Genomic DNA, 24,671 nt, shown 5'->3' with positions numbered 1-24,671 from the left:
TTTATTCCTGCCCATGGCGGACGTAGTAGGTGCGATATGCGGGTTTAAAGAGCGGGTGGTGAGGAGCTCTCAAATTAAGCAGCCATCTTCCTCGGCAAGCCAACCACGCCCCCAGGTTTTGATTCACTTTTTACTTTCAATAAATGAAATGAGAAATAGGGAAGGGGCAAATACTTTTTCAGAGCACTGTATAACTGGGGGTGACATCATGATGGGATGGGGCTTTCCCCAGACAACTTCAGTGGATAAGGAGCAGGAGCACATATCCACATACTGCTTCCCACTATATTGTCACACGATTTTGTATTTGTCTGTACTATTTGTTTTTTCTTTCCTTGTCACAGCAGGCGGGTGGTGTGTCCTTGCCAGTCAAAGCTGTTGTAAGTTATGGAGATAAGAAGGCAAGCTGAGCTCAATCCTCCATGACCTCTGACGTGGTATGGTCAATGACCTTGGACCTGCCCACCTTGCTTAAGGCTGTCTGGTGGTCAGCATGATTAAGGAGGGTGGAGGAAGCTGTCTGTATTATTGGACGATGGGGGGAAGTGGATACCTTTTTTGTTTTGGTGGTAACTGGAGCTTTAGAGTGGGCCGGCAAGGACCATGTAGGCTTCTAACTGTGTTAGACAAGTTAAGTCATTGCATGTGTTTCACTTAGTACTTATTTATGTATTAATTGGCTGCTGTGTTTGATAAAGGTTTTACATTTAAGTTTAGGCTCAATAAAGCTGTGACCTATTTATAATCCAAAAAGGAGGTTGTGGTTATGTGGTAAACAGGATGGTTGATAGCATGGCCCCCACTACATTCATACAAGACTTTTTAAGATTCCCCTTATCTAATAATTCTCTTGAAAAATATAGTTGCCTTCATTACCAAGTTGGATTGTCGATATAAGAAGGGAAAGCAATGCAGCCATGGCATGCAAAATATGTGACACGGACAAGCTAATCTAGGTTTGTCTTCCAGATTTCAGAATCCCTTCCTCGTTTACACACAGATACAGGGCTGTGCTCAGGACATTTAGGGCCCCGTCGGGCCAGCTAGGGTTTTGTGATCACTCATGGTCACTGCAGGGCTGAGAGAAGCAGAGCTGTAGTTGTTTGTCTTCTGCTGGGACGCTGTTCCTCTTATCTACCACACTCCCAGTCAAGCAAAACTTCCTAACATTACATCTAAGCCTCTGATCCTCTAGGTTTAGCTTATGACCTCTTGTTCTAGCATTTCTTCTCCAGTATGATCCTCATCATGGTGCCTTCCTGGACTTACCAACTCTTTCATTCAGGCAAACTGGCATCCAGTTTAGATTAAATGTGGGTAGATGCTGATAAATTGTCTTGTGGAATTAGTTGTGAAAGAATTTCAGTCTATAATAAATAAACCTCTGAAAGTTTATCATGGTAATTGAATGCAAATTAATTGAATGGGAATTCAGAATTTAAAAACAGGAATGTAATTAGGCGTGGATTTTCTTTCTCACAAGGTACTATTAGCACATAGTACATATTGTCATTGGAAGAAATTGCCAAAGATTAATTACAACTTCCCATTTGATATTTGCTTAAATTACAATATGACCTTTTATGAACTTAAATGCAGTGGCTTTAGCATACATTGCCGCTTCTGAAGCCCTGAAATGATGTCAAAGTAAAAATTGGCACAGAAAAGTAAATTTAACATTAACAGAGTTGGCATGGACAATACCGCTGGCAGTACTGACTGTGCTCCCTTTTTTCTGCTCTTTCTTATTAAATGCTCCACTTATCGCAGCCAATAACAATGCCAGTCCTTAAATATGGGTGTGAGTGACAGATAAACTGCTGAATACTGAATTATAATGGATTTTATTTTCTACGTATTCTGGATATTTACTGCTGAACAAACATATTTTTTTTCTATTAAAACACATAAATCTTCTGTTATCCTAAATCCATAATGCTTTGTTTAATAATTATTTTATTGCCTGTGTCCTAAATTTACCTATTGACATCAATTATAAATGTCTAATTTTGGGGGGGAAAAAAGATTCAAAGACTGCATTTTTAAATTATGGTGTAATGTTATGCAGCGTCACACACTTTGGGGATCATGGGATCAGGACTCTGTACTGGGTCGCGAGATGCCTGTCAATGGCAATAGCCATTAATACTGAAATTACTGCTATAAATAACATCATCAAATAAAAAGCAAATTCCCCTGGCTGGTGCCCTCCAAACGTGTGTTTAGCACCACTATGTTGCTTGCCCACTTTGCTTGGCCTTCCCCATGGGTGAAGCGTTACCTGCCCTCCCCTGTAAAGCCACAAAGAGGTTGTAAATAAATGAAAGCTTGAAGACCACTGATGTATGAACATAGGGGGCATTGTTATACACTCACTGTTATACATACTTTGAAAACATTCTGAGCTCCGAGAAAAGGGGGACAACTCAGGACACTTGGCAGGCATTGATTAAAACCTATGAGGTTTTATAATTTTGGACCCCCTAGAAGCTCCCTGGACCTAAAATGATGGTGCTTGTGGTGATGTCCTCTCCCTGATCCTCCAATTTGCACATGTCTAGTAAGCAGAAATCTTGATACCTGGGGCAAGATCTATGTCTGTGAAATACATATATATATATATATATATATATATATATATATATATATATATATAGTGGCCTTATATACCCTTAGACTGCCTCATAGAAGCGTGTAACATAGTTGGGATATATATATATATATATATATATATATATCCCAACTATGTTACACGCTTCTATGAGGCAGTCGAAGGGTTGAATCTAGATCAGTAAGTATAACTGAATTAAACCAATTACAGAGAACCAACACAAAACCACACAAGTATTTCATTTAAATTATGTTTAAAGCAAGACATGGCCATCAATTTTCACTTCCCTGCTGAGAGAGCCATTTTGTTTGTAACAAAGAGAATTAACTTTACGTTTTTTTCCAATTATACATTTCTTTTTTAAATTAAAACCATTACATTCTTGATTTACAAAGTCAGCGCTATTCCCACATTTTCACAGGTGTTATTCCTTTATTTTTTAATTACCGCGATAGCACCGGAGCGGAAAAATCTTTAACAATTGGGGCCTTGCTTTCACATCCTAATTATAGACTACACTTGCTGGTGTTTAATTGCTTCATATGGCGAGAAGCCAGAATCCACAGGTAAACTGTAATAGAAATGAGTTTAGTTTTCCACTGGAAACTTCCACAGACATGGAGACCAAATGAAAAACCCAAAAAGAAAATGACAGAATATAGAAAAGCGCGTTGTTTAATTATTGTATTACTGCCTCTTTCAGTGCTCGGTTTTCTATTACGACAAGGAAGCGATCTAGGGGCAAGAAACAAATACGTATTGCTACATAATGCATTTTGCTATACTGTCGTTTGCTACTACAGAACAGTGAAGATCTACCTCTTAGATTACATCATTCTAATAATCTCAGATTTTTCGCATATAAAAGTACAGCAATACCTAATAAAAAAAAAGTGTATATAATTAATTTGCTTATTCTTTATGGCTTACATTATTACAATGTTTCACTTCCCCCTCCACCACCAACTAGATTATAAGTTCTGAAGAGCAGGAGCCTCTTCTTTCGTCGGTTTCCACCTATTTTAACTGTTCTACATAAATAAATGTAATGGATGGAGTCAAAGACAAGAGTAGTAACTTCACCAGTATCGGCAATGATCCCCAAGCGGTTGCCTATACGGTAACTTTGATGTGTCACCAGATGTTTAAATAGAGATAGTCTAGAGTAGGCTAGGGTGCTCATGGAATGGGCAATTGTTTTTTTATGGTTTATATAGATAAATTTGCATACATTAGGATGCTCAATAAATTCCACAGTCTACATAGTAGTTCGTAATGAAAGGATGAACAGATAAAATCGGGGGAGGGGGGATAAGTGCCAATTTAAAGGAGTTCTGCATGTTAAATCAAGGCTTGTACGTTACTATAGTGCTGCAGTTAAAAAAAAAAAAGGTATTAGTTTAGTCCACTGTTAAAGTTGTGGAAAGTTACATTATGGCCCAGCAATGGAGACATCTTTTAATGGAGATGGAGCAGTAGATGTTATAGAAGATGAGAGACAATGGCAATATATGGGATATAGAAGGTATGTAGGGATGATGTATATAATGAGTATGAGTGCTGAAAAGCCTTGAAGGTAAGAAGAGGATTTTAAAGGTGATGTAGAACAATATGAGAAGCCAGTTTATTGATTTTAGTAAAAGGGTAAGAAAGACTATACCAGTGGCTGCATTGACAACAGAGAGTATGCAACTGGGACCCACACATGGGGGGAAAAAAGTCAAGAAAACTCAATACACAATGATAGGTATGTCATTTTTTTATTTCTTACCCATGATTACATTCCCTTTTTTCTATATTGCTGCTGTATTACAAAAATCTTTTAACACAAGGCATGCTGAGACGCACACACAACGCAAACACCAACAGCACCACCAAGTATGTACAGTTATAACATATACCATTAATATTAAAAAACAGTACAACTGAAACATCAAACACTCTTACGCATCTATGCAAAACTACAATGCAGCATTGAACCAGTAGTCAAACATACACAGTGACATAAGATATAGTACACAGAAGCAACAAAAACCATGGCAAACACATTAAAATATGAAATGATGGCAGGAATGAAAATCTGAGAATGGGTTATCGGTGAAAAGTGGGGTATAGGGAAAAGGTTACAACAAAAGACCAAAGGCAGGAAATGGGGACTGAGCATTAGTTCTTCTAAAGAACGATAGAATAGTTTTTAAGCAAGAGGAGGATCAGACAGTGACTTTTCTCTCCATGCCATGTCTTGGTATCAGTTGGTCAGCTTCCTAGTCCAAATAGTTAATCATCGTAGGGGATTGTCCAGTTTAACTTCTATTTAGTTTTATTAAGTATTCCTTCCCAGCTTTGCAGAGTTGCTTTATCTCTGCCAGTGTAAGGGCAGAACATCTCCCCTGAGCCAAACCTATGAATTAACCGACCTTAAAGTAATGGGAGCAATCATCAAATACTTTCTCATGTCAAGGAAGACTACCTTGGAAGTAGTCTGGAAGAACAGCCCAGACCTTGCAGTTCTTGATATAAGGGATCGATAATAAGGGCTAGGCAGTTTGCAATTCTGTGGCCAGGAATGCAAATAAGAAGAATAGAGCTAAATATAACTTATAGGGACCTTTACCTCCTTGGGTCCTACAGTTTGTAAATGATCTGGCCTCCAGCATAACAAAGTATTCAGGGTTTGCAGCTGACAAACCACCCTTTCCCGTTCCTGACAACACTTAAGCTGTCTCAAAGCTCTGTCAGTTTGAGATCAAATGGAGTTTCCTGAAGAATAAAGAGCCATATTTTTCTCCCTTTTCAAGTCTCAGCTTTGGTGCAGAAAATGTTTTGCCTGGATTAACTTGCACTGCAGGTTTCTTAAGTCCCTCGTGCTATTAATGGCGTGCTGACTACCCTTCACCTGTAGGAAGCTATGAAGTTTGACCTTATTGTACTTCCACTACTAAGCTATATTGGGGAAGGAGATCTTCTCAGCCGCATTATCTACGTATACAGTGTGCATGTGCTGACGGCTTGCCCTTCTTAGCTTACCTGGTGGGCACTTAGACTCCTGCTGTCACTCCTGTGTGTCCACGTTGGGGCAGTTCTTGTAGATATGGGCTACATCCCTGAAGAATATTCATGCCCAATCACTTTACAGTTTATGGAGACGTTCTCCATGCATTCTTTACAGGCTTACCACACTTACAGCAGATTTGTTGTTGGTTCTGGTAAAAAAGAACACCAAACATCAGAGTTACACAGAAAGAACATTTGGGGCAGGTGTTCCAGCAGCATCTGCTTGCTCAAGATCTCTTTATTGAGAATAGGGATCCTGCCTTTGTCTGTAGGTCTGTAGGATAGTGCTATATAATTTTTTCCCCATTGATGGTCTTGAAAAAAGTTGCTGTCTTTTTCCTCCTCGTCAGGTAAGGTCAGTGTTTTGCTGTCTTCTGAGCTAATTATAAGTGAATAATCCACCACGTTCACTTATTTTGCCCGTCTTAGACATGTCCATGTTGCTATATGTGTCATTTATTTTGCTGTGCTCTGTACAGTATGAGAACTTTTTTGAGTTTTCATCCACATAACAATACAGAATTGCTTCTCTAGAGTCATTATTATACCCTAATGTAATAAAATGAGCAAGGCACACAAGGAGATCTATAATTAATATATATCATGCATATCATGTTATAACTATAACATGGCTTTTACAATTCTGTCAAAGAACAGCCAATGCAAATTACCTAAAATATTGATTTTTTATTAAAACATGAATAACGAGTTCCAATTACAGTTAAAATGTATTTCCTAAACCACAATCTTTTCTCACGTCCCATTAAAATCAACCTTAGGAACTAGTAAAGAGTATTTTCAGGTGTTGTAAGAAAAAAAAGGGCAAATGCATAACACAGAAGTTGTTTTGTACGTACATTCTACACAAAAAACATCTGCAATAATCATTGTGTGATTATTACAACAGTAGGTTTTACGTCATTTTCGGAAAATGTTCTTCACCCATTTAATGGGTATGTTTCGGTAATGAGTGCCGCTTACAAAAAGACTAAAAGAATATGATGGTATGGCAGCCACAAATATCCTGTATTTTCTCTGTTTGGCTTTATTTTTGCTGGTTGGCTTTAAATTTAATATATTGCTCTGACTGGTCTTGTATGCAACAACTGGTATCTTAAACGGGCCGTCCTCAAAAACTGTGTAATTTGTGGTTTATTAATTAATACAACATTTTTTGCTTATCTACAATTCATTATCCATTATTGCATATCTGCTAATCTTGTGTAGGTGAATTTGTGACATATTGATCTATACTTATTTTCATTTTTTAAGAAAATTGATTTATTTTATTTACATAATTGGATTGGCTCTTTCTATACACATTACTGGGATATTTAGAACACTGTGAAACCCTACAAAGATTCCGAGTGCCTAGAAAAAAAGTTATATTAATGTAGGAGAGAGGAACATAACAAGTTTCCAAAGACAGACTGTCCCTCCTAATGAGAAACTCTCAGGAGGTATTTATACCCTACAGCATGTCCTGACTTAATTGGTGGGACCAACAGAAGAACGTTGGCATCATACTTTTTTAAACTTAGAACTTGATATGCAGTCTTCAGTGGTTTTGTAGTGGCAATATTTAAGCAAAAATGTATTTATAAATATACTTATCCTCTAACCACAGGGACCACTAAGATTTGGAAGCTCCATCGCTGATTTAAAGCTTACGTTCATACAAAAGTGCACTGAAAAGATTTCTAATAACAGTTTGGAAAACCATTTGGTTTGAACACAGAGAAGCGGGAAATTATTTTAATGTTCTTTACCTACAAGAGAGAATAACATCAGGGTTTGACACATATAACACAACTTAGTTTCATCATACACAACTCACCTTACCTTCATGCCTTATGAGATTTCTTTCTAGCGGGTTACATTATGCATTTGAGGAAATAATAAAATGCTTCCTTCCAATAGTTGAAGGACCTATGTCTACCACAGGTCCTTCAACTATTGGAAGTATGCTATGTCTACTTCAAGAAGATGTTACATCTTTCAGAAACAGTGATCCAACTGATGCCAATAAAGGCAGATCATAATATTTTACAGGCTAACATGTTCATAAATACTTTCTTCAATTAATTGTCTAATCTACTTAAAATCATATTGGTCAATTTGCTTTATTAAATGTACTTTCTAAATTAAGGTTCTCATAAATACCCACAATACATTGAAGAAATATGCTTTGTAGTTATAGAAACATAGAAACATAGAATGTGACAGCCGATAAAAGCCATTTGGCCCATCTAATCTTCTCATTTAGTCGCACATAGTATTTCCGAGAAATGCAGTCCTACCATATTCATCTGCGCTAGGTCCAACCTCCGTTGCCCACCAGGTATATATAAGGTACCAATGCAGCTTAAATATATAAGTTTTATTTTCAAGTATGATAAAAAATGATATTCTTTGAACTGCAATATTTACTTTGTGCAAAAATATTGTGAGAAAGTAAAGATTTTGGACTTTTTTGTATGTGAACTAAGAAACAATGGCAAGATTAAACTATTAGATCATGTTTAAAAGATTCCATATTGGGGATGCAAATATACTAGTAATACAGTCTGGGGGAAATAAGTGAAGCTTTTCACAATCATTTTGTTGGAAGGACGTTTGCATCAATCATTCCTGTGTCAGGCAAAAGTGACATGGTTTCTGATGTATGACCTTTTATGACTAATAAATAACAAAAAGCTCTGTCTGAAGACAAGATTCCATTGTCAATATGTAATAAAAATTCAAAATAGTTCCTAAAATTAAAAATTATTTTTTTGTACGCAAACATTTAATGGAAGACCATAATAATGCTTAAAATGTTTGACAATATCAATTCTAATGAAAAGGTTAACTGTTTGAAAACCAAAAAAAGTCACAAATGTAATTTTTAAACATCTTAAAAAATATATATTTTTGATGAGTGTGAAAAACTGTCACTATTGTTTTGTTCCAAATGGAAGCCATATCTATACCAGACGGAGCTGCTATAAATACATAGGATTTAGAAAATACATTCTAAGACCATAAAACAGCTCACTGAATAAATTGGATGTATATTTTGTGATATTTTACTGCCATACTCGCACGCAACCTGACATGCCACATAGTTATAGGAAATAATTATTCTTACAGGCCCTTCCTGAAAAAAAAAGGAAATTATTTTCAAAGATGTTGTATGTTTTTATTACTTCAGTTGTATTTGTTAAGCCCGTGTAAAAAACAAAGGAAACTATTCATGTCTTAATCCTGCCATCTAAGGACACGATTAATAAAAGTGTCAATGGTTCAATCACAAATAAGACCCCATGTAGCCTGTTTTTATTTGTGTCTTTATTGCTGTCTCTCCAATGATGACCCCCCCATGCTGCTGACTAGACTATATATTTTGCTAAGATTTTTTTTTCTTGCCTATTGAAGTTATTATATTTTTCTTTTCAACTTTTCCCCAAATACAAGTCGTAAAAGTTTTACCTTGTTTATTTTAAGGCAAGTTACTGAAAGTGTCCAATGAAATCAAACCGTGGCAATAAATAAGTTATGAAAAGTCATTCTTTCAGATATGATTTATTATTTGTATAATATAAGTTTTTTTATCCCAATTGAAGTGATTTGCAATTTTTTATGAATACCAAATGAGGTATAACATCTAAGATTTCCCTTAATAATATACTTTTAGATTTCAAAGGGTCTAGAGGCTTGGAGGTTGTTATTCTAGGAGGTCTTCCAGCAAAGAGAATTGTAATGACTGAGCTACACCAAAAAAACTATCTTCTAGACCGAGGTGTCCAACCTGTGGCCCTCCAGCTGCTGCAGGACTACATCTCCCATAATGCTCTTTCAGCTCAGGGGCTGGCTGAGGAGTATGGGAGATGTAGTCCTGCAGCAGCTGGAGGGCCGCAGGTTGGACACCCCTGTTCTAGACCAATGCCATAGCGATGAATGCAGAGAACCTTAGCTTACCATTCAATAGTACATATCGCAGAAATACCGTTATGAAATATTGTTGAAGCACTAGACTTTTTGTAAGAATTATTAGGTAGGTAGCAGTGAACTTTCACACCTTTCTAGAAACATGATCCGCTGTGTTACAGCATTTAATTAGATTAGGCATCTATGTTATGTGATCTCCAAATATATAATACTATAATGTACTTCAAAGTCAATACATCTGTTCCCATTAACCTCTAATAACATGCGCAAGGTAGATTTCAGTTGATTCTTGATCTGTATTTATTCGTTTTGGCAAGGGCTCAATTACATGCAATTTTATTCTGCATTAAAAATACAGAAAAAAACGAACATTTTTCAAGGGCCCTGAGCTATGCCTGAAAAGCTCAAAGGTACGGGCTCGGTGCGAATGCTGATACTGTTATTTTGACTTCTCAGAAAGTTAGAAGTGGACAAAAAAGGATAAAAAAAAGTGAAAAGGGAGGAAAGTACAGCTGTTCCAGGTTACAGAATAAACAAGCGGTAAGCAGAGGCCTAACCACTTTGCCTCTAAGCTGGAGCCAGCCTGATTGCTGAAACCATTAACACAGCAGCTCTGGCAATGGGCCTTTCTGCAGCCTCCAGGTCACCATAAAACAGGAGTTCTCTTTTTTCCACAGAAGAAAAGACTAGTGTATCCAAGTGAAGCTCTTTACCACATGTTCTTTACAGACGGAAAGAGAAGAACTGACATCAGGCTTCCCAAATTAATGACATTATTAATATTTTTTCTCCTTATCACTATTTATTTTACTGGGGGGGGGGAAATCAGATTAAACATAAACCTATTAAAGATTTCAAAGAACATTTCCACTGAAATTCTGTTGAGAATGTTCGGAGATATATATTGCCAAGTAAGGTGGAAATATGTCCTTGCTCTACTCATTCCTTCTTCTAATTTACACATGTGCTGTATATGTTTCACTGTTATTGGTTATACTGGAAACCAGGGGCATACTGAGAATAAAAACCAGCCCTAAAAATGTCTTCTCAGCCCCAAATGCCATAATTCCATTATGGTGTGGCATATATATATATATATATATATATATATATATATATATATATATATATAACATGCTTATCACTCTAGTCTGTTACTTCCATTCATGTCTGTAGAGGATGCAATGAATGGACGCCGTTTAAGTCTTTGGACCTAATTAAAGCCATTGGGGCACATTCAAGTCAACAGAGGATGCAATTCATCCTCCAACCACTTGTGGCCGCTGGTGCATGAGGTTATTTATACATGCTCCCGTGCAGCCAGTTTTACCAGCTGAGTATTCATGACTTGATACTTCCCAGACTATGGTAGAACATCCCACCATTGCCCATCATTTAGGTTTTGTGATAACACTAATCACAAGATTCAAACTCCACAATAAGTAGACTGCCAGAATTGATCACTGCTTTAGGGCAACCAAAGGAAAATACAATCCAACATATCCATTAATTTTATTCCATGCATTATTTTAGAAATCATAATTATAGTTCTAAGTCCTGAAGAGATAGTAGATGTATGACTTGCCAGAGATTCAGAGGTTACATATATTTAGCAGAATTAGGCAACCACAAATATGTAACACTTTTATAAGGTACAGTATATTTAAAAGTAACATTTTTTTTATTGCTTGACATTTTCAGGTTAGAATTAATTGCCAAAATGTTGGAATGCCAACACTTTACTGAAAATTGACACAATACACCCATTACCAGATGTTTAAGATATTACTTGGTTTCAAAATGTATTACACAGCTGATGGGGCGAATATCCTCGCTGTTCTTGCTTTCAATTAATCTTCTTTTCTATTTTTTTGATTTGCCATCTGTTACTTTTTATTTTCATTTTGCCCCTTGCAAAAGTGTATACTCTACTTAAAAAAAATGAAATAATTTATCTAATAGAATCCAATATATTATGTAAAAATGTACAACTCAATATTTACTGTATATATTTGTCATTCATGGATTTATAATTTACAATAAATGTATTCAATAAATTATACGGACATCTGAGAATTCATGGTTTGAATTATACAGCAACTCGTATGGCACACATAAGGTAAATCAAATGTTTGGAGTTATGTAAAATGGGTTAAAACTGTGAAAAAAAACATATATATGTTATGGAATAATATAGCATTCCATTAGCTCCCAATGCCTCCTTGTATAGCCTTTTATAAGGGTATAGGTCTTATATATTGATTATTTTAATATATTTAATTTCCATATCATCTTTTAAATTTATCAAATGACTAGTGTGAAAATTATTTACTACAATACGATTTTAGAAATACAGACTTTCAGTTATGATACTTTATATTACCATTTTGCTAATCTGAGGGTAAAGTTTCAAAAGATTCCAAAATTCAAGAGGCACCATAGGGGAAAGTAATGAAAATGAAAAAAATACTCTGAGAGTCGAAAGAGTCATCGCCTGAGATAGCTCACTGTGCCTAGTTGCCAAACCCAGACAAGACTATTATATCCCTTCACTAATGGCTGAGTGATTGAGAGTCGGCAGTCAATGAGACTTTGTGGCAGCAGAAGCGCATGTGTTGGAATGAATGTCCAACCCACATATTTACCATGACTAACTAAACTAGGTAGAAACATAACTCAACTTTCAACAACGTGACTGCAGCATAAGCAAGTTGATGCAAGTTCCAAATCTAACCGCAGCTATAGAATTCATTAACCCCTGAGTTGCTTGCAAGTCATTAATGCAAATTGGAACTGTAAGTTTAAACATCCCTCCAGCATCAATGGAACAGGTGGGATGGGTGGACGTCACGCTCCTCCATATGTGTTTTTTGGGGTGTTGTTGGCTGGGGGGTTGGCCCTATTCCCTCAGAGGGCTAATTAGTAGATAGAGGAAGAAGGACTAAACTTCAGCTGGATATTAAGCATCACTAAGTGATACTGAACATGCATACTGAGAATTTTAGACTCATCTCATAATCAGACAGTTTTAAAAATGAAAGAAATTAAGGGAAACATTAATTTAACAGGTATATAGGGGCATTTGAGCTATTTAACCAAACACCTGGGAAATAGTCTAGTATTCCAGAAACTGTAATAAGTTAACATAATTTAATTGTATAAAAAAAACACAACAGAGAATTTTAACTATGTATATATAACTTGTCTATTTTAATTTTTATTGATCTGCATTTTACAGCATATTTGGGGCTCCCACTAGTTAATTCTGCTGGGCATGGACCAAGATTTCAATTCACATCTGTGTCCTGGCCAAAAACCCAGACAATCCAATTGCAATACAGATGTGCTCTTTTGTTTTATGTCTTTTTGAACCTCTCTTTAACATACATGATTTTTTATTTTTATTTGTTTATTGTAATATCCACAAATTCTTCATTTGCTTTTCCATTAATGGCTAATTTCTCTTGATTTCTCACTTTTCTTAAGGCATCGCTGGGTCTCCCTTAAATCATTTATCCTTGTGACCCTGTTCTTCTTCAAAAGAGGTGCCCACCCTGACTTACTGTGTCTCATGTGTGTTTTTTTTTTCTTTCTAACCAAAAACGTAACATTTGGGAACTGTAAGAGAAATATGAAAACCGTGTCTTGTTCTATTGAGTTAGCTTTGGCTCCACACCAGCGCTTGCAAATTCAGCTTAAAGTGAACCATTTATCCAAATGTGAAGTCAGCCTTCTCTCCAGATAAATACATTTTAAGTTAAAATGGGTTTTGAGTATTTGAGTGTTAAAAAAAAAAAAAAGTGTGTAAAACTACTTTACTACCACCTGCTCTGCCAACATCATGGGTACGTAATGCATAAAACGTATTGCAAAAACAGGGAGCGTGGAATAAGAAGTATTAACTATTTGAGTACCAAAAGGTAATTCATTAGACTGTAAGCTTGTTTGAGCAGGGTGCTCCTCACCTGTTGTCTCTGTAAGTCAATTTGTTATGTTACATACTACTTATGTCCTGTCTACCCACTGTACAGCTCTACGGAATTTGATGGCGCTATATAGAACAATAAATAATAATAATAACAAATGAAGAGCTAAAGGCGAAATTATACAAGCACATCAACTGCATGCCATGATAATCAGTCCGGTGATAACTTCTAAACAATTTGCAATGGTAAAATCAATGGTACAGTAGTGGTAAATTATTTAAAACCAGCAGCCGCTGCAGCACGTTACACTCTTATAGCCAGGCAGGTTCTGTCAGCCACCTGCCCTTTAAACATTTGCTTGGTGCTCCTGGGGCCTAAATGAGCCCTGTGTTAGAGGCATTTTAGGGCCTTAACCTCTTTCCCTTTACATATTCACCTTGGCATTTTTTAATGACGGGGTACGCTTGAATATTTTTATTTATTTAGTGCTAATAGATATATTTATTGCATCACAAGTTCCACAAGTACAGTCGTATAAGAAGTGTATTAGTCACACAGACATTAGGATTCATAGGCAGGTATACATTGCACAAGTAGATATCAGAAGGGAGAAGAGGGAGAAAAAAAATAAATATTTAAAGAAAAAAATTAAATATAAATAAAAAAAAAATACATTTACAAAACTTTGTAGGGAGCCTAGTAATGTCACCATGATATCCATAAGATATAAGAGAGATCCCCAAAGAGATCTCTATCTTTATTGCACTGGAATAGGGCAAAAAAAAGGAATAATCTTAATAATAATAATACATATTATTATTATTCATTTTTATTTTTATTATAAAAACTTCACTACTCCCAAACCCCTTAAGCCATTGGTATCAAACAATACAAAATATAGTTGTTTTTTTTACATACTAGCACCAATAATTTGCTTTTATGTTTCTATAATTTTAAAAGACGTCCCTACATAAACAAAATGATGCATAATTTGTGTGGGTCCATCAAATATGGAAAAGGGGGATTATGCTTTTATAGCCCTATGGTAAAAATGACCAAAAAACTACGGTTCTTATGGTATGGAAAATCTCCTGTCCTGAAAGGGTTAATGCAGATAGTGAAAGGAAAAGGTGCAGCATTTTAAAAGTTCCTCTCAACCTAACAATAAATGAATTGATCTCAAACTTTGCACTTATCTGATTGATAATCACCAATGTGTTATATAATATGCACTCTCCTACCATTAAATTTAGCAGAATTCTAAATATCTGTATACAGATATAAAAATTATAAAGTGTATAAAATTATTCATATATGGTGGAAAAATCTAATTGCATCTATTCAGGGATACAGCCCTTCTTAACACAGCTGTAGCCAAGGAAAGTCAGTCAATTTTCCACAGCTCCAGGGAAACATAACCATAGCTACTTCATTCACTGTTCCTGGCTTTATTCCCAGCATGTAGGTTTTTTCTGTAGTTCTTAATCCCTTGACAAACCGTAGCTGCTAAGTAAATTTGGTCTACATCTGTATTTAGAAAGTGCCCAGATTAATTTGTTATTTTGGCTAACAGATTCAAATATACCCAATTTTAACAATATGTTCACTGTAGCCACGAATAGAAAGGATCAAACGAAATCTTTCTGGATCGCGGGTTAATGTATAATCACTTTACCTGCAAAGGAGTAGACTATTAACCTTCTCGATACTGAAAACTGTGTGCCAATGTGAATACAGATCCGGGTGAGGGATGGAGTGGAAATTATTACATTAAAGGGACACGTCTGCCATCGCACACACGTTAATGCATATAACTGAGGGGTCCCTTTAAATGTACATTGTGTACCATTTGCCAACACATGGGGGGATTCAGCTGTATCCAGGGCCGGCCCAAGACATAATGCGGCCTGGGGCAAAGTTTAAAATGCCCCCCCCCTGTCGACGCCAGGGGTCATCATCTACCCTTCCTCTCCCACCTCCCTATTATCTACCCTTCCTCTCCCTCCCTATTATCTATCCTGTCCCCTCGCCTTTGTACTTCACTTACCTTTCAGAAGTCCTACGGCGAGTCTCCCTGCTCAGCCGCGGTGCGTGCTGCTTTACTGCTGAGCACCAGAAATTACGTCATATTCCAGCGCTCAGCATTACAAGCCGGCACCTAGACCTAGCTAGAGGGCTCGCAGAGGAGAGAGAGGGGCGCAGAGGAGGTACTGAAAACTTGGTAAGCGAAAACCATTTGGCGTCCCTCTCTCTCCTCTGCTTAAAAATTATTTTTTTTTAAAAAAAGGCGCTTGGGGCGGCAAAGTGTCGCCTCTTCAAAAGTGCCGCCTGGGGCAATTGCCCCACTCTGCTCCATGGTAGGGCCAGCCCTGGCTGTATCCCTCCATATGCGTTTAACCCTTTGCCCTCCACCCATCTCTTTTCCATGCAGCAGAGAGGTTCAGCCAAACACATCTCCCGGCGAGTGACATAGTTACCAAGAGTCCGCTCCAGCGCTGGTTCTGGGAACCACTGTGCGCATGGAAGGAAGGCTCTCCAATTGACTTCAATGGCAAAGTTTTTTATGCCACTCAAAGGCTGCTTCAAGTCTTCTTTTTCACATTAATATTTTATGGTTTAATTAAGATTTCTATGCATTAACGAATGGTTCTAACAAACACCAAAATATAATTATTACATTAACTTGGTAGCCAACGCTTTAAACTAGCACTGGTAAATAATTTCATACTAAATACTAACTCAGCTCCTGCCGGACTCAGCTGCGCCATTGGACTCAATAGAAAATGGACAACTAATTAATTGTTGTTCACCATCTCTTTGTAAAGTTAATATACATTTAATATACAGCTGGCAACATCAAAACACTGTATTCTGCCAAATGAATACACAACATTCTATAATGGATCTAACCCTATGCTTACAATTAAGTCGCAATCTATCAAGCACAACCGGTGAACTGTGTTAACATGAAAAGTACATAAACAATATTCAAATATTGAAAAAGCTCAAAGATAGAAAACAAACATGAGCAAACTACACTCATCAACAAAAGTTGAAAGAGGCCAATTTTGTGTTTTGCTCTAAAATTTATAACACAACATATTGCAGCTTTAATATGTAAGTCACGTACACTGTGAACACACGTTTTAGATTTCTATGCTCAATGAATGTAACACATGTTATTTAATGATGATTTCAGCCTATGCTATATCCTGAGATATAATATGTTGCTTTTTCTATACTGACAGTGTAATTCCACGAGACTAAATCTGGTTTGGTGGTGGAAAATGTACCCTTTTCCGCAGCTTTCAAAAACTGTAATTTATTTTTTCTTCTGCAATCTTATAAAGTTTTTTTATGCATTTTACATCTGTATGGAATATATTGAAACCTTTAAATACGTGGATGGTAAAAAAAAAAAAGTAAACTAGGACTAACATTCTGACCTTCTAAAGCAACAGATCGTTAAATTTCACAAAGCTTGGTGAGCAATGCTCTTGCAAAGTTCTTAGATTTGTTAAGGAAGGCACCTAGGCCATAAAGGCCAGAAAGGAGCTCATCTGGACTCAGAATTATGTTTATTATGTCATTGTTCTTTTGGACTTACAGAGAATGCTAGACCTGCTCAGCTTCAACCATGAAATCCAACCAGTAGACGCACATACATGATTTGGCCATTTCTGGCCTTTAGGTGCCAGGGGCTTCTAGCCAACCCCAGTCTGGCTCAGAATTTGACATTATTGTTATTATTATTGTTATTATTAGATACAACACGCAGCATTGTACAATGCATTCAGACAAAAAAAGATATTCAATAAACCTATAGTAGAATAAATGATAATGACCTTACCATTTAAATCATCTTGTATTCATATGTGGATAATTAAAGATTAGAAAATTATATCATATACAATAGACCTCTAAACTGCATCTGAGACATCTAAACTGTCTGATCATTCAGAGTTTCCACCCAGCTTGGCCGGCTCTTGTGGGTAATCAGAGTGTACCTAGGCAGAAATAAGGTAAAGTCGATTTTGTATGACATCTCACCTCCCACACAGCTGAGTCACAGGAATCCAGTGTGACTCCAGTGACATTATACTGTCAGAATAATCAGAATAAGAGGAGTCTCTCGTCTTATAGTTAGTGTACATATCAGTAAATTGGATCATGCATAAGGCCTGTCTGTGTATCTGAATACATGCAGTCATTCCTCATGTGTGAATGTGTAGAGGTGCGAATGGTTAAATAGGTTGGAAAGCGGGTGCCAGCATATGATGAAGTTAATTAGTGGTTGAATATAACTGAGTAGATGTTGTTAGGCACATTTCTGAGTGCTGCATTTGAATATATGGAGAGTCAAAGGGGCTATACATCAGTCATATTACTGTACAGTATTCCGCTGAAGAGTAGCTCACTATTAGCTACAGTATAATAGCTACTATTTTTTGAATCTGATGATTTTATGTAAAAACAATAATCCTGAAACCCTAATCTTTAAGAATTTTATTAGGCCTTTAATAATAATAATAATAATAATAATAATAAAGGCCTAATGATAATAACAGTAGCAAGTCACAATCTTATTTATGAGATGACGAGTTCAAGGCTTGATGTTAACCTCAAATCACAAGTCTTCAAAGAACACTCCATCAATCATGGGAACTTTGATGATAACTTTAGATCATTTTTTATATCCATATGAACAAAAAATCACCAAAAATATAATAATTATAATAATAATAATAATTTGGCACTTTTCATTTGCCACAACTGGACATGTAATTTACCAGCATGCATGTTAGCATGGCCAGATTAAGGATCTTTGGGCCCTGGAACAATTTTACAGGAAGGGACCCTTCTCTGGATTTCCTGCCTTTAGTAAGCTCATTTTGTTTGCTCTTTTTTTTCTCTGCTTTCTGCAATGTGTGGTCTTTTTTTCTTTTTGTCTATGCTTTCCTCCCACTTTGGCAAGATGTTTTGCCCTATCCCCTTTTCCACCTCACTTCTCACGTCTTTTCCTTTCTTGTTTTTCTATCTTTTCTGCCTTTTTTTATTTTCCATCCTGATTCTAACTATCTATTCTCCTTCAACTCAAATATAAATCTACAAATTGCAAATTTTGGCAAATTCAGTGATTCGTATGAAGCCAGAAAAATACGGCCAATTTTCATCTGAAATTTGCGGGCCCTTTCACTCACACTCTCTTACACTCTCATTCTCATCCACGCTCTCTATCACACTCTCTAAAACCTTCTCTGCTGACTTCCGCTTCTGCATCTTTTTGTTCTTCATCTTCCTTCTTCTACCTTCTGTCTTTCATCTCATCTGTCTTTATCTAGATATCTTCATACGCATCTCCATTGACGTAACCTGGTGTAGTGCAGCGTTTCTGGTGACATCCTCTCCCTGATCCTCCAAATGGAGGAGAGAACTTCACCAAAAACTCTGCGAATTTGCTCTAAGGTGAACTGATGTCCTTTGCCTCGATACTTTAATACCACATTTGAACTGAAATGTGGTATGGTCTTTCCTACCTTGTCAGGTACCATGGAGCAGCCTATATCATTTACCCTCGTCCCAGAGATGGAAGTAATAGGATAATAATACAAATAATTTCATTCAAATGTTACATGCTGTCATGGTGTGTCTGTTGTGACATAAATCAAACCATTGTTGAGCTAGACCCTTGACTTGCGTCCTCAAACAGGAGAAGGCTTTTTATCCAGCTCAGTTCCAGTTCATATTCATCCTTAGCAGAGAAGAGCTATGGCTATGTGTGTAGATGTGAATGCCAAGTGTGTCTTTCTTTCATTATAAACCCACCATGAGATTTATATTCAATACATATTTTTCATGCGGATGGCACTCAAGGTGAGCTTCACCTGGGAAGGTTCTGTTATTATCTCAGTGTATCTGAAGCTATAGTTGCCACGGAAGGTTCCCAAATGATCTTCCTGTTACGTCAGAACAGAAATATTGATTTAAACCTACATCAAGTGACTCACTAAGGTGAATAAATCCATGGCTGAGTCATGTATATTAAAGTATGTTTCTAGTAGACTCTCTAAAGTCTGTTTGTAACATGTTAGGGCATACATTTACATTTCAATTCTAGTCAACTCATTGGGAGTTCAAATATCCAAGGTATTATTGTTACATTTTTTATTTTATTTTTTATTGTAACATTTTTGCCAGCAGATTCCATAGGACTAAAAATAATATTCAAAAGGTCAATATTCAGATATCTGTTTAATAATTTGACACCATAAATGTGAAGTGTGCTGCTCTATAAACTCAGGTTGTATATATTCAATATCAGAAACTGCATGATTATATGATAATATCTTACAGGCTTTGCCGGTCAGAACAGCATATGCTTTTATAGTAAGAAGTGTGCAATTATAACAGAACTTTCGCTTCCAAGTAAAAAGTAGGTCACGTTGTTTTTATTGGAGAGGACAAACGGTAATAAAACTCACCAGATGGAATGGTGTGTAGTGTGCGTGCTTCCTGTACAAGGGCAATACTCACTCTCATGAATCTGTTTTAGAAGCAGATGCATCAGATAACAACCGAAATAAAGGCATCCCATTTCTAGAAAGATTATAGTTCCAGGAATGTTTTATAAACAACCATGAATTTCTAACCAAAAAAAACCCAAGAGATTTCATCTAAACAGAGAAGATTATGTTCAGTCTGTTTTATTATATTTTAGAATATATTGTCCTCGCAAGAAACCCTTCTAATACTTATTAAAAATACTTTATATAGCATTTTCATACGTCCCAGCCATCCTGCTATTTTAAAGAACAGTCTTGATTTTCGGACACTGTCCAGTTGGAGATAACAGGAATCGTGAGCTGGTTGAGGAGAACGTCCTTCATTGATTGTGGTCTTTGCTTTTGAAGTACAGGCGGCATTCATGGCTTCCACTTGGCCATCTCATGGTCTATTTCAGCTTAGTGCTATAAAGAGGGCAGACTGATAAGGTAGGCGGGTGGTCCCTCCCATTTACAAATCTACCCCACCTCTAACATGGCCCCCAACAAATGTGTGCCTATTTTGACATCTGAAATGTTGGAGGGGTACGCATTGTTAAAACAGTAAATTCAGTAAGATGTGCTTGGGCCTGTACTCCCAATGCACTCACCAAGCTGGAATCTACCCTGCCACACCTTGCCAAGCCTACTCAGACGCCAGATATGACTGCCAGATTCCCAAATAGGTGTTAGTACTCACTAGACAATGTACAATATTTTCACCAGACGCAGTGTTTATAGATCTCTGTTCCTGGCTCACTGTAAGAATGCAAATTCAAATGGAAAAAATAATGCCATTCACTCTAGAAAGTAACTTAAGAGGCACTCAAGTAGACAAGAGCAAGGCCAAACAGCTGAGGATGTCTGAGTGGCCCTGGCAACTTAAGGCCATACATTACATACATGTGGCCACCAAATGACATACATGTGCCCGACCAAATGACGTACATGCAACCACATGTATGCAGCTGACAGCTGCACATTGCAGGGCCTTATTTGCCACTGGAGCCCTATTGGCCACTGGCCCACCGAACATTTACTCAGTGAGCCAGATCCCCATTCCGGGCTTGGGCATATTCCACTGTTCAGATGTCTTAAGTCTGAATGCCCCTTTATCAAAGGATTTCCCCTCTTTCTTCTTCAGACTCACATAAGGGTGTCTGTGGTTAGCCCTGCCCGTGCATTTCAAACTCTGACACAGCTAGCCTTGCATGACACACAGCTAACCCCACCCTCTTATAAAGCAACTTCCTCAGAAGAGCAAGAGCTCTGTTGTTGGCACAGCGCCACACTATGGAATATGGGGATAAATGGTCTGGCTAAACTTATGTAATCTTACTGAGTTTATACATTTACACACCAGCAAATCTACAACAGAATGGCTGAAAAAGAAAAGAATCAAGGTGTTGTAATGGCCCAGTCAAAGTCCAGACCTAAACTTGATTGATATTCTGTGATGGAGCATTAACAATGCATAATGCATAAACAAATGGATGCAAACCTCAATGAACTGAAGCAACGTTGTAAAGGAGAGTCGGCCAATGATATGAGAGACTGATAAAGTCATACAGAAAAGGATTACTTCAAGTTATTGCTGCTAAAGATGGCACTACAAGCTATTGAATAATAACGTGTACTTAGTTTTCCACACAGGGCTTCTCCATTTTGTCTTTATTTTTGTTGAATAAATTATGACACAATGCAATATGTCATGTGTTGTTGTTCATCTGAGGTTGTATTTGGTATGATTTTGCAACGCATTGGATAATGTTCTGCCTTTAGATATTGTTGAATAGTTGTTTATAATTACTTTCAGAGGCCCATTATCTATAAAAGTGCCATAACAGTATGAGTATGAGTGAAGGGAATAACACCGATAATCTTGTTATCATGGCACCTGTCAGTGGATGAGAAATATTGATGCCCTAGGCCCAAGAGATCTGACATCATATCCCAGTGCTCTATGCAGAGTCATGTAATGCATCCCTTAGAGGCTGTACTGAAATATTAAAGATCATCGGTGTAACCAACCCATTAAGGAGCGGTATTCTGAAGTGCCTGATTACCCAAGAGAACCATCTGCCTCCCCGTTTTGCACACATGTACCTGCTTAGGAGTTGAAATCTAACACACTTCAAGATGATTTTCGTAGTATTATATTTTTAGCACAATATTCTGAATTGTGGTCATTGTGGTCAAAATTTCATAACACCTTTCCCAGATTTCTTATAATTTTTTTTACTTTGTAATAAATCTAAATTTTGTCATGACTTACTGTAATTCTCTTGATCTCACTATTCCTATAATCTTAGAGGTCACAATTTCACCAGTTAAATGCTGGTATACTCACCAACCCCACAATTTTCACCTAATTATTTTGTTTTGAAACACATGGGTCACCCTTTTCCTTGATTTTTTCAGCGATTCTTCAGAACGCATTGATGTTCCCATATTTCAGGCAAAATACCGCAAAATTACCATCAGATATTTGAATACTAAAAAGGACTAGATAGTATATAAAAGCTACCTAAAGGCACCGTCTGGCCATTCTTTCCATATCTGTTCTTAAAAATAATAAAGAAGCTTCGGCAGCTAGAACTGAACAGAAGGTAAGCAGAGCCAGTAGGTACGAAACTTCATGTACAATTTTTCAAATATGAACAATAGAATACTGATTTATCATTTTAAAAAAAACCACAAATTTTAATCAAAATCTATAATAATAATAATAATAATAATAATAATAATATCTTGGCTAATACTTAAAAGGGTCTATCATTAGTTAGGAGAAAGACTTAGTTGCCTGTCCTTTCTACACTATGAATCTGTCATTGTGATACTGAATGTTTGAGCAACGTGTGTCAGCAGGAAAAAAAAAAATATACAGACGCTCAGTGCATATAGCTACCGGTCTCCACCCAAACAAATCCCTTTTAGCAAATGTGCCGTTGAACAGCGCAACAAGATAGCAAACACTTACTACAGATATTTTTGTTGGTTTTGATGGTTTGGATTAAAAAAAAAAACATTTTACACCATCAAAGTAAAACTCCATAGAGAATATTTTATTTTGCTCTATTCCTTTTATAAACATAGCATGTATCTGATATGCTGCAGTAGCAGGTAATCGCCTGAACCTTTTTAGTCACTGGAGGTTGCACCGTTGCTGTTAGCAGCCCAAAACTGGCCATCTGGCACACAAGCATAAAAACAAAGTGTGTGGCTATCAGTTGCCATCAGGTGGCCTTAAGGTGCCAGGACTGCCACGTTATCAGCAGCCCCACTGTGGCACTTGAAGGGTAACTTGAAGTAAATTTTTTGTACAATTTGTTTTTGTACAATTTTTGTGTTGCACTGTAAATAATATTTTTATGTAGTTAAATGCACAATTTTCACTTGCTGGAAACTCATATTTTAAAATACCTTCCCCTGGAGATTCCAAGTCAAAGTCGAAGTCCCCAGGTATGGTAGTATGAGTCCTTCTGATCAGTTTCCCATTGAGCAGTCAACCATTGATTTAATCATCTACACCTACTGTCAGGAACCAATTTTTCACTGCCTGAACCATGGCTTTTTTATACCTGTGGCGTTTACATCTGCAACCACTAGTGGCCACCCTCCGCCCTCTGGAGCACTCAGAACTCAGGTGTGCCTTGTTACCTGGGTTGAGCCCTAGTCTACATCCAGCTGGGCCTTGTTATCTGGATTACCCTGCCTTTATGAACCTGCCCTGCCCTTCAGTCAGGGCCTTTGTATTGAAGTGTATGGACCTTCCTGCTGTGGCTCTGCACCTGTACTGTTCCTGGTTCCCTGCTTTGTGTCCCTCCAAGTGGACTCCCTGCTTTGTGTCCCTCCAAGTGGACTCCCTGCTTTGTGTCCCTCCAAGTGGACTCCCTGCTTTGTGTCCCTCCAAGTGGACTCCCTGCTTTGTGTCCTTCCAAGTGGACTCCCTGCTTTGTGTCCTTCCAAGTGGACTCCCTGCTTTGTGTCCTTCCAAGTGGACTCCCTGCTTTGTGTCCTTCCAAGTGGACTCCCTGCTTTGTGCCCTTCCAAGCGGGCTGTGTGCCTTTCGTGCCCTTCCAAGCGGGCTGTGTGCCTTTCGTGCCCTTCCAAGCGGGCTGTGTGCCTTTCGTGCCCTTCCAAGCGGGCTGTGTGCCTTTCGTGCCCTTCCAAGCGGGCTCTCTGTCTGTCGTGCCCTTCCAAGCGGGCTCTTTGTCTGTCGCGCCCTTCCAAGCGGGCTCCCTGCCAAAAGACTTATTACCTGTATTTTATTTTGCCATACGTCCGGTTACTTGCTTAGACTATATTACCCTTATTTGCTGGTCCTGTTATACATGAAATACACTGCATTACCTGGATTTCTGTTTGTGGTGTCTTTGTTTGCGTAATCATGCACCGTGGGTTACATACTGAGCCCCAAGTATCCCCTGCGCATGGGCTCCTACCTGACCTGATCACCCGAGTCCTGACACCAACATTTTTTTTTCTTGCTGCATTACCTTGAAGTTAAGATTAGAATAACTTAATATGAAATCTGTATTGGTCATATGCCTTAGTCAAAAAGGAGTTTTTTCTTCAAGGTGGGGTCTCCAGCAGGATTCCAGAGCC

The sequence above is a fragment of the Sceloporus occidentalis genome, unplaced genomic scaffold (assembly GCF_023333645.1).
Source record: "Sceloporus occidentalis isolate IW3139 unplaced genomic scaffold, rSceOcc1.0.p SCAF_314, whole genome shotgun sequence".
Taxonomy (NCBI): domain Eukaryota; kingdom Metazoa; phylum Chordata; class Lepidosauria; order Squamata; family Phrynosomatidae; genus Sceloporus; species Sceloporus occidentalis.
This window is presented reverse-complemented; position numbering follows the sequence as displayed.